The sequence below is a fragment of the Magnolia sinica genome, chromosome 9 (assembly GCF_029962835.1).
Source record: "Magnolia sinica isolate HGM2019 chromosome 9, MsV1, whole genome shotgun sequence".
Classification (NCBI taxonomy): Eukaryota; Viridiplantae; Streptophyta; class Magnoliopsida; order Magnoliales; family Magnoliaceae; genus Magnolia; species Magnolia sinica.
Window position 1 is genome coordinate 57411327 of NC_080581.1, and position 12360 is coordinate 57423686.

General features: G+C 41.7%; 1 protein-coding gene and 1 non-coding gene across 3 annotated transcripts in view; both read right to left on the reverse strand.

Moving 5' to 3' along the window:
• The window catches only part of LOC131255469 (calmodulin-binding protein 60 A-like), a 119256-nt gene that overhangs the window by 72288 nt on the left and 34608 nt on the right, over positions 1-12360 (reverse strand). The gene's annotated exons all lie outside the window — the stretch shown is intronic.
• LOC131257213 (small nucleolar RNA R71) lies at positions 1228-1335 on the reverse strand. The gene has a single exon (XR_009177226.1). It is a non-coding gene; the product is annotated as a small nucleolar RNA R71 (small nucleolar RNA).

Below are 12360 nucleotides of genomic sequence, written 5' to 3' on the forward strand. Positions count from 1 at the left end.
ATTTTTATTTCTATTTGATTTTTAGAACTAACTTGTTTTCATATTTTGTAGGATCCTGACATAAGTCCATAAATTGGTAATTCTTTCCTAAATTCTCTACTTTTTCTTTTTATAGAATTAGGGTTTAGATTTTAGAAACTTTCTAATTCTAGTATCCTCTGTTCTGTAGGAAATAGTTTATTTTTAGAATTTAGGTTATTTAGAAATTGACTTTCTATTTTGGTTCTATTAACTTTCTAATTCTAACACTTTTTGAATCTAACTCTGTTTTTAATTTATTTTTAGGATTTTTGTCTAGAAACTAACCTTCCTATTTTGTAGGCCTTTAAGATAGAAATCTCTATTTTGGTACACTCCTTCCATACTCTCTATTTTTCAATTTTCTTGTAGTAATTTACTTTTTAGTTTAGGCTTTCTTAGTTTACTTTAGAAATTTCCGTTTTTCTTTAAAGAATAATTTCTTTTAGAAATTAATTTACTGTTATTTTTCTTTTAAAGTATCGTTTCTCTCCTTTATAGAATCTAACTTATTTTTGTTTTATTTTGCAGGTCCTTAACTTAGGAGCTTCAATTTGGTAATTCCTTTCCAATTTTCCCTCTCTTCCGTTTTAGATTTTCTTTTATCCATCGTTAGGATTAGGCTTTGAATTGAGGGCTGCGAGTGTTTCATGCCCAAGTGGGCCCGTGACAACACTCGACGTCTCTTGACTGAAGGAGGAGTGGTTGAGGGGTTGACTATCCATCGCAGGATTAGACACCGCTCGAAATCCCCTGAGTTAACTGAGGTTATGGCTGAAGACCAACCTCCTCTACTTTCACCCAGGGTGGAGGATAACCATGATGAGAATGAGGTGCAACAGGCACCCCCGCCTCGTACTCTACGAGATTTTCTACAACCGGCGGGAGTGAGTACGCCCTCATGCATGCTTTTTCCTGAAAACACAGGACAAATGGACATCAAGCCAGGAGTTATCCAACTCCTTCCCAAATTCCATGGACTTGAATCTGAAAGTCCATATTTACATTTGAAAGAGTTCGATGAAATAATAGCTACATTATGTTTTCCTAATGTATCCTTAAGATACAATTAGGGTGAAACTCTTTCCTTTTTCCTTAAAAGAGAAAGCTAAGACGTGGTTACATTCAACTGCGTCCTAGATCCATTGGCACATGGAACGATATGCAGAGGGAATTCATAAAAAATTCTTCCCACATCATAAAACGATTACCCTCGAAAAGCGATCATGAACTTTGCCCAAAAGGAAGATGAAACATTCTTTCAATGTTGGGAAAGGTTCAAAGATTTGGTCAGAGTTCATGCCCACAACACGGATTTGAAACGTGGCGCATTACAAATTTTTCTATGATGGACTGACATCTTCCATGCGCCAAATGGTCGAGACAATGTGTAATGGAGAGTTCATTAATAAAGACATCGACGAGGTATGGGACTACCTCGATAGTTTTGAAAAAACACAATCTTGGGACTATTACCCAAAGTCGAACACCACGTCTAGGCCGACTCAATTAAAGGAGAAAGGTGGATTATATCTCTTGAAAGAAGAGGATGATCTCAAGTGTAAAGTGACTACGCTCATAAGGAAAGTTGAGGCCATGGAAGGAAAGAAGGATAAGGCCAATGAAATTGTTTGCGGCATCTGTGATTGCAACATTCACACAACTGAAAACTGTCCTACAATACCCGCCTTTCAAGGAGTGTTGAATGAACAAGCCAATGCCGTAAACAACTATCAAAGACCTTTTACTGGACCTAACTCCAACACATACAATCCTGGCTGGAAAAATCATCCAAACTTTAGTTGGAGGAATGGACAAACGGCAACTCCTCCAGGTTTCTTCAATCAAAATCCAAATCAAGTGAAACCTCAAGAAGAACCGGTTCAAAATCCCATACAAGAGCTGGCTCAGGCAATGCGGGGAATCACATTTTATGCCAAAGATAGATTCTCGTATGACGGTTATAGAAAAGGGGATGCTTCCTGCACAACCTCTCCCCAATCCTAAACCGCAATACGAGAATAATGATCCCAACTCTTCAAATCCCAGGGGCCATGCTAAATCCATCCCCCCTCTTAGGAGTGGGAACATCATCGATAAAACTCTTCCGGTTAAGCCCGAAAAGCCTCAAGAACCAAAAGAGGACAACAATGATGGATCCAATGATGCCCCACAAAAAGTAGAACCAGAACTTTTAGAGAAGCCAATTGCTCTATTCCCCCCACGGTTGGTTTCACCAAAACCTCTCTCTAACTCTCATGATATCCTAGAGGTGTTGAAACAAGTGAAAGTCAACATTCCTCTACTTGATGTCGTTAAACAGATACCTTCATATGCCAAATTCCTGAAAGACTTATGCACGACCAAAAGACGGAAAATTATTCAAAAGAAAATCTTCTTGATTGAGAAAGTGAGTGCCATCCTGAAGCAAGACGTGCCGCAGAAATTCAAGGATCCCGGTAGCCCAACCATATCATGTGTAATCGGGAACCATCGAATTGATCACGCACTTCTTGACTTAGGAGCGAGCGTCAATTTGATTCCCTACTCGGTATACAAACAGTTAGGTTTGGGTGAATTAAAACCCACCCTAACCACACTACAACTTGCTGATCGCTCTGTTCGTGTACCAAGAGGGATAATTGAGGATGTGTTGGTCCAAGTTGATAGATTTTACTACCCTGTAGACTTTATCATCCTGGACACCGAACCCATCAATAACATGAGCACTCAGATTCCCGTCATTCTTGGTCGCCCATTCCTTGCCACGTCAAATGCAATTATCAATTGCAGGAATGGTATCATGACTATGTCTTTTGGAAATTTGACATTAGAGTCAAACATTTTTTTCAATAACGGCAGCAACTCAGAGGATGATGACGATTTCCACGACATTAACATGATTGACTCTTTCGTGGAAGATACGACACCTCTGACCTTATCCTCCGACCATCTAGAGACGTGCCTGGCCCACTCCCATGATTTTGATGATGACATGATTAGGGAGACGTGCGCCTTGCTTGATACTGCACCGGTACTTGAAGTTAACCGGTGGAGGCCACAATTTGAAGAATTGCCACAAATCGATGTAGTGCCTCTACCGTCTAATCTCAAGCCGCCGAAGCTTGACCTAAAATCTTTGCATTCTGATTTGAAATATGCCTATTTAGGTCAAGATGAGACATACCCGGTTGTGATCTCTGCTCACCTGGAGAAAGAACAAGAGAGTATGCTCATTTTCACTCTCATTGAGCATAAAGGAGCCCTGGGATGGACGATAGCGGACCTCAAGGGAATCGATCCCTCGATTTGTACTTACCGCATATATCTTGAGGATAATGCAAAAACCGCTCGGCAACCACAACGTAGACTAAATCCAAACATGAAGGAAGTGGTTAAGGCCGAGGTTCTTAAACTATTGGACGTGGGTATCATATACCCTATATCTGATAGTCAATGGGTGAGTCCAACTCAAGTGGTCCCTAAGAAGTCCGGAATCACCATCGTAGCTAATGCTAATAATGAACTCGTGCCAACTAGAGTCACTACTGGTTGGAGAATGTGCATTGACTATAGGAAGTTGAATACCGTCACGAGGAAAGACCATTTTTCCTTACCATTCATTGATCAAATCCTGGAAAGGTTAGCTGGTCATTCCTATTACAGTTTCCTTGACGGGTATTCGGGCTACAACCAGATAGAGATAGCCCCTGAAGACCAGGAAAAGACCACATTTACATGTCCCTACGGCACCTTTGCCTACCGAAGGATGCCATTCGGACTATGTAATGCCCCTGCCACCTTTCAGCGATGTATGCTTAGCATCTTTTCTGATATGGTGGGGCAATATCTAGAGGTCTTCATGGATGATTTCTCTGTTTACGGTCCATCTTTCAGCAAGTGCTTGGAAAGTCTTAAATGTGTGTTGAAAAGATGTGAAGAAAAGAACTTGGTACTTAATTGGGAGAAGTGTCATTTCATGGTTCAGAAGGAAATTGTCCTTGGGCATATCATCTCGTCCAAGAGAATCGAGGTAGATAAGGCAAAAATCGATCTTATCTCTAACCTACCGCTACCCAAGAACATTAGAGACGTGCGATCCTTCTTAGGACACGCAGGATTTTACAGACGATTCATAAAGGACTTTAGTCTCCTCTCGTCGTCCATTATGTAATCTTCTTCAAAAGGATGTTCCGTTACGAGTGGATCGAGCAATGCCGGAAGCTTTCACCAAGCTTAAAGGCACGTTAACCACCGCACCTATCATGCACCCACCCGATTGGAACTCCTTTTGAACTTATGTGCGATGCTTCTGATTATGCTCTTGGGCGGTCCTAGGCAGAAAAAAAGACAAGAAGCCCTACGTCATTCACTACGCAGTAGGACTCTAAATCCCGCCCAAGTGAACTACTCGACTACGGAAAAGGAACTCTTAGCCGTAGTGTTCGCCTTGGACAAATTTAGGTCCTACTGATCGGATCCAAGATCATTATCTATACAGATCATGCGGCACTGAAGTATCTTCTTTCTAAGAATGATTCTAAGCCCCGTTTGATACGATGGATCCTTCTACTCCAAGAATTTGATTTGGAAATTAAAGATAAAAGGGAGTAGAGAACGTAGTGGCCGATCACCTTTCTCGCCTTAATACCTCCGATTCCCTTGAGGCGACCCATATCAATGACATGTTCCCGATGAACAATTGTTTCGAGTCTCCCATTCACCTTGGTTTGTCGATATTGCTAATTATCTTGCTACAGGTGCCATACCAACACAATGGATTGCGTAAGATAAGAAGAAATTTTTCACCGAGGTGCGCAACTTTTTCTCGGGATGATCCTTATTTATTTAAATATTGCCCGGACCAAATTCTAAGGAGATGTGTACTAGACGATGAGCATCAGAGCATCATCTCCTTCTGTCACTCTCAGGCTGTGGTGGTCACTTTTCTCGCTAAAAAGACCACGGCCAAGATTCTGCATGTGGCTTTTATCGGCCCACTATGTTTAGGGACACTCATGAGTTTTGCAAAGCTTGTGAGCGTTGTCGAAATTGGGAGCATTGTCCCGCGAAATATGATGCCTTTGAATCCCATTCTTATCATTGAAGCATTTGATTCTTTGGGGCATCGATTTCATGGGACCATTCCCCAATCGTTTGGAAATCTGTATATTTTGCTCGCCGTGGATTATGTCACTAAATGGGTCGAAGCGATTCCGTGTCGAAAGAATGACCATCGCACGGTCATTAAATTCCTAAAAGAAAACATCCTTTCTCGATTCGGACGCCTCGAGCCATCATTAGTGATGGGGGCTCACACTTTTGTAATAGACCATTCGAGAGCTTAATGAAGAAATACGGTATCTCTCATAAGGTGAGCACCCCATACCATCCACAGACAAGTGGACAAGCCGAGATTTCCAATAGGGAGATCAAACATATTTTGGAGAAAACGGTTAACCCGATCGTAAGGATTGGTCAATCCGATTGACCGATGCCTTATGGGCATACCGTACCGCATTTAAAACTCCTATTGGAATGTCTCCCTTTAGACTTGTCTATGGGAAAGCTTGTCACTTGCCTGTGGAGCCGGAACATAAAGCGTCGGGCGATCAAAAATCTTAATTTCAATCTGACAACGCTCGGCTCGCTACGCAAACTTCAACTAAATGAACTTGAAGAAATCCTAACGACGCATACGAGAATTCGAGAATTTACAAGGACAGATGAAGGCGTTTCATGATCAACATATTCTACGAAAATCATTCACGCCAGGCCATAAAGTCCTTTTGTATAATTCTCGATTACATCTCTTTCCTGGGTAAGCTTCGATCTCGCTTGGACCGGCCCTTACATTGTTGTTCTGCTTATCCTCATGGGGCCGTCGAGATAAGAGATCCCGACAATGGCAAGGAGTTTAAAGTAAATGGACATCGTTTAAAGCCATTTGTCAAGAAATTTGATTCAGAGGACATGTCCATGCCTCTGACTGATCCTGTTTACCAGGACTGATCTCCTAGCCCGATGGAGGTATAGGTAGGTTTATCGCTTTCATAGGATTATGGTAGTTGCTTTTGTCTGGCTGAAGACGGTAAACTTAGCGCTCCTGGGAGGCACCCATCCTTTCATTTCATTTCATTTTCCTAGTTAGTTAGTTCAATGTTTGTGGGTAACATTACCGCAAACCCTCACGAGACTACAACTCGTCCACTAGGGGTAACCTAGGGGTTTAAAGGCTTGTTGCATGCGCTAAATGCAATCGAGAGCACTTGCGAAAGTGGTATAGGTAGGATCTTCTTTTGTTTTTCTTTTTGTTATTTTTGCTTATGTTGATCTCTCTTGTGCTAACTCGCTTTTACGTTGAAATTTTTCCCATCACTCCTCTTATATTTCTGTTGTCTCATGTGTATTGCATGTTTATTTCATTTACATTGAGGACAATGTAGATTTTTTTGGTTGGGGGTGGGAGATTAGGTTTCCTAATCAGTGTTTTCTTAGTCTTGAGCAAACGTTGTGAAATTTATTTTTTTTTTTTTTCAGGATTTCTAATGAAGTCGAAGTGATTTTGACAGGCCATCTAGGGCATTTAGAATTTCAAGATGCGTGATGTTGGTACTTCATGACTCTTGGATTCAATCATCTATTAAATTTCACAACTAAGTTTGAATTGTTAAATCCAGTATTAGAATTGTAAACATTGATTGAGTCATGAATTCTCAGGACACATCTCGCTTGCATATTAAGGTTTCAGTTCGATATTAAAGGACTAACTTGGTAATCACTAAACATGAAAGAAACCCACTTGAGAAATCGAATGGATTGGGTGAACAGTCTCTACCATAGGTTTGCTCCCTATATGTGAGGATTCGATTCCCCATGAATGATATGTGAAAAAGTTGGGTGTACAGTCTTTACCTTAGGTTTGCTCCCTGTAGGTGAGGATCTGATCCCTCTTCTTAGCATTAATTCTAATGAGAAAATAAAAAATAAAAAATAATAAAAAATAAAAAATAAAAAAAAATTAAAAGAATTAAAAGATAAGGTGTAAGCCAAGTTGGGTTATCGTGATTTCTCTTCTTTGTTACCAATGATATTCTTAAATATCAAGGTGAATCTTAACGTTGACAAGTCGAGATTGGACTATACATCCATGGAATTCAATATTTAGAATTATTCTAATTAATGGACAAATATTTTGAACTTGATTATGAAGTTTACCGTGAGCTTGATTTGAGTCTAGGAGAGAGTAAGGCCCAACATTCATGAATTGTTGAATTCTGAATATCTAGATTGTTTTCCAAAATCACTCGAGTTCATAGAAATTCTCCTGTAATTCTCAACTTATTTTTCGCATACTTTGCTCGGGACTAGCAAAATGCTGGTTGGGGGTTGTGTTGAGGGTCAAATATTGCATATCAGACCCATTTATTGCATGGATTTACAAGCATGACACCGTTTAATAGCCTAATTTGATTGTATTTGTGATGCAGGGCATCTTCATGAGCTTGGACTGGGAAAGGACGCTAAAAAGCATGGATTTACCGATCTGATGACACTAAAGCATGGGACGGACTCCAGGGGACCAAGATCAACGCCAGAGATCCAAGAGAATTGAGAAATTGAAGCTCAAGTGGCCCGAAGGTCAGCCAGAATGCAAGATCATAGGTTTCTCACCATCCGTTTGTCCCGAAATTTCATATACGGCCTGAAGAATATAAAGTAACCGTACACGTCAAATTTCAGCCCTCGGATCACTATGGAAGTGCCCCAACTAACAGATCAGCCCATAAAACCATTGATTTTGGGCCCGCCTGCTATCCAGATATACTTGAAATTTGGTCTCAACCTATTATCTGTGGAGACAAGACGGATGGACGGAGCGGATTTCTCACGAACATCACAGATTTACTCTGCATGTACAGCGCGTGTATATGATGTACAGCGCCCGCGCCGCACCGGACGGTCAGCCCGGTCAAAGCCGGGCTGACCCGAGCCGTCTTCCTCGCAAAGGCAGCACCCAACGCTGTCCGATCGTTTTTTTTTATCAGTGGGCCCCGTCCATCATTCAAAAGAAAGATCCTAACCGTCCATTTGATCCGTAGGATGGCTAAGACTCGTGCCTAGGCGTCCTTTTAGTCCCATGCACACAAACACACGCAGATTGCATAAAAACGCAGGAATGGACGGTGGGAGCAAAGATCGCATGGGCCACACCGAATCCAACATGAAGCTAGCCAAATCTTAGTGGTTTTTCGAGGTGGATCGAATGGTCGGAGTGGATTCTACACCTTGTATCAAGAGATGGTCCGCCGACCATCACAGCGCTCAAACGCGCGGGCTCTGTTTCGCAACAGAGCCTGCGGTGAATTGTTGTGGGCCACCCTCTGAGATGATCGGTCCAATCTGGACCGTCTAATGGACTCCAAAGAGGCCTGTAACCATCACCTAGGTGGAAAAATTTCAAAAGACAGTTTAAGATTAGTTTGGATTGTTTAAACATTGGACGAACGGCGGCGTGGTAGATCAGACGAGCCGCATCAAAAGACAGCCAAAACCATCTATTTTCAGTGTTTTTTTCAGCAAGCGTTCAATAGACGGAGTGGATTTATCAAAGTATAAGCGATGTGGGCCCCACCATCCGAACAACGCAAATACGTTGCGTTAGCTGTTTACGCAGTCCGGGAAATCCGAAAAAACAGAGGCTACGCACACTTCCAGCAGGACTCTCTCCAGTCGACTCCAAGGCCTTATAAAAGGGGCAGCTACGGCTTGAACTGGGGGAGGACGGGAGAGTGTGAGAGAGAGGCAGCATTCAAAGGGAGAGAAGCTTGGGAACGTGGATTGGTTTTGGTGTTGCTGTGCACAAGAGTGCGGCTGCTGTTTCTCTTGGTCAGGGAGCTGAGGCATCGTGTGAAGGACGGTGAGATCAACAGAGTTTGGTTTTGAAGGAAGGAAGGAAAGGAAGAAAAAGAAGAACAGAAAAGGACTACGGCTGACTTGGGTTTGAAAAGGACTACGGCTGGCTTGGGATTTGGGCTGGCACGCGAGCTAAGCCTGTTTTTTTTTTCCTTCTTCTCCTTTATATTTCCTTTACTTTTTTTTATGATCAGCCTAATCATGAGCGGCTAAACCTCTTAGCTAAGGCTAAGAGGTGAAGCCTGTAGCGAGATGGGAGAGTTTATTCTATGAATTTAAAATTTCTGAACTTTATGTGATTTTTAAGTTGATAATTCAAGGAATATTTTCTCAGTATTTAATGGTCTGTTGTGACTGAAATTACAATGGATTTGCAATGGCTTTGAATATTTCTCTTTCTCTTTTAATGTTTATGACGTCAGGAGGTCCTGTTGTTCACCATCGTCTCCTGGGCATGGTAGGATGACCGTACCCTTCCTGATTTTCACACATTGTTGATTGGTTGGTAATTAGTTTAATCCTGTTGTTTACTTTGTCTCCTGGGCATGGTTAGATGATGGAATCCATTCTAATTCATCTACCTTTCATCTCTTGAAACCTATATCAATGGCAGTTCAGTGAATTTCCATAATTTGTGATACTGGCATAAAATCTCCCTGATCTCTACAAGTGGATCCTCTGAATCCCTAGTTCCCTTTCTCTGAATTCCTTAAAGTTTTAAATAGTTATTCCACAATTATTTCCTAAATTCTATTTGGCTTAGATCACATCTTAGTCTAGTTCTAGTTCTACTTGGTTTCAGATAACGTATAGGTATCAGTCCCTGTGGATTCGACCTCGGACTTACCGAGTTTATTACTACATCACAACCCTGCACTTGGGGTGTGAACAGAAGGAGATGAAATTTTGAAAAAATTGGATGGGGAGAGGGATTTTCGAGGTTTTAACGCAAATTGGGGATCGGGCGTGATTGTGAAATCGGATTGCGTACTTAGTTACTCAGTACACTCTTATCGTACTGAGTGCACTTTGTTGGGCCCACCACGAATGTATTTGGTCTATCCATGCAGTCCATCCATTTTTCTATCTTATTTTAGGGGTTGAGACCAAAATTTAAGCGTATCAAAAGATCAAGTGGACCACACCATTAGAAACAATTGGAATAATGACTTCCACCGTTAAAACCTTTCTAGGGCCCACAGTGATGTTTATTTCTCATCCAACCTGTTCATAAGATCACACAAACATGGATGAAGGGAAAACATAGATAGAAGTTTGATCCAAAACTTCTGTGGCCCCCAAGAAATTTTCAACAGTAGATGTTCAATTCATATTGTTTCTATGGTGTGGTCCACTTGAGGTTTGGATATACTTTGTTTTTAGGCTCAAGACCTAAAATTATCTGTTAAAATGGACGGACGGAGTGGATAAAATACATAAATCATGGTGGACCCCACAGAGTTTACCTAAGCGTACTGAGTTACTCAATACGCAGTCGGCTTCCATCAGGCATGTAAGTGGGGCTTTGATGGTGCAGGTTGGTGCTCTGTGGGTCCCACCATGATACATCTGTTGTATCCATGTTGTCCATTAATTTTTAAATATCATTTTAGAGCTTGATCCAAAAAATGAGGTAGATCTAAAACACAGGTGGACCACACCACGGGAAAATAGTAGTGATTGGATATCCACCATTTAAATCCTCCTAAGGCCCACTGTACTATTTATTTTACATCCAATCTGTTAATTAGGTCATACAGACCCAAATGAAGGAAAACAACAAAGATCAGGTTGTTCCAAAACCTATATGGCCCCCAAAAAGTTTTTAATGGTCAAAGTTCATTCAACACTGTTTCCTGTAATGTGGTCCAATTGAGATTGGGATATACTTAATTTTTTTTTCTCATACCATAAAATGATCTATAAAAATAGATGGGCAACATGGATGAAACACATACCTCGTGGTAGGGCCCACTTGATATTGAAACCTTCCTAGGGCCCTGCCATTGAAACGGACGCAGATTGCGTCCTACCCTCGCCCGGACAGTAATCCGTCCGGGCAGGGCTCTGTGGGGCCCAACGTAATGTAAGTGTTTTATCCATGCCATTCATCACTTTTCTCATATCCTTTTGAGATATGATAATAAAAATGAAGCAGGACCACAACTGCAGTGGACCACACCAAAGGAAGTTGCAGTGATAATCACATCCACCGTTGAAACCTTTTTAAGGGCCACCGTGATGTTTTTTTTTACCATCCAACTTATTAATAAGATCATTTAGACGTGGATGAAGTGAAAACACAAATATTAGCTTGATCCAAAACTTCTCCAGCTCCTAAGAAGTTTTTAATGGTGGACGTTCAATTCCCACTTTGTGGTCCACATAAGGCCTGTACCTGCCTCATTTTTGGGCTCATATCTTAAAATAATCTGAGAAAAACGATTAACGGCATGGATAAAACAATTACATCACGGTGGGCCCCATAGAGCCCTACCCGGACGGATTACCGTCCGGGCGGGGGTAGGACGCAATCCGTGTCTGTTTCAAATGGGCGCAAATTGGATACGGACAAGGTCAGTAGCCAAATCAGTACTTAAGTGACGTCACCAAGCTCTGTGGACCCCACTGTGATGTAATTGTTGTATCCATACCGTCCAACCATTTTTAGACATCGTTTTATGGCATTACCAAGAGAATGAGATAGATCTAAGTTTCAAGTGGACCCACCATAGAAAACTGTGGGAGCCGTCCCAACCACCGTTGAAACATTTATAGGGCCCACAGTGATTTATTTTTGAGATCCATCCTATTTATAAATTAACATAGAGATAGATGACGTGAAAACAAAAATATCAGCTTCATCGGAAACTACTGTGGCCCCTAAGAAGTTTTGAAGGGTGGATGTCACTGTCCCCACCATTTTCGATGGTGGGGTCCACTTGAACTACTGACCTTGTCAATATCCAATGGGTTGTTGCTCGGTTCGTGTACACCACTTGAAAACAAAATCCCACTTGTTACGGTTTCAATTTTCCAACATCCGCCAAACACTCAACAATCTGGATCTGATGAAGGCCCGACTTATAGGTACATCCAAACGGGCCCTAGTGAACGTGCAACATTGATCCGTTTTTGACTTTGCGCGCAGCCTACTGTAAAAGCGGCTGCAGCTTCGTTGGATCCGGGTCCCTAACTATGGAGCCCACTGATATGCATGTGCCTTACATCCATGCTGTCCATCCGTCTTGACTGCTCATTTTTTTGCCATGATCTAAAAAATGAAGCACATCTAAATCTTGGGTGGACCCCGCCATAGATAAAGGGTGGTGATTGACCATTAAAACTTCTTGTGGACCATAAAAGCTTTGATCAAGCTGATATTCGTGTGCACCACTATAATAGGGGTGTACACGAACCGAACTA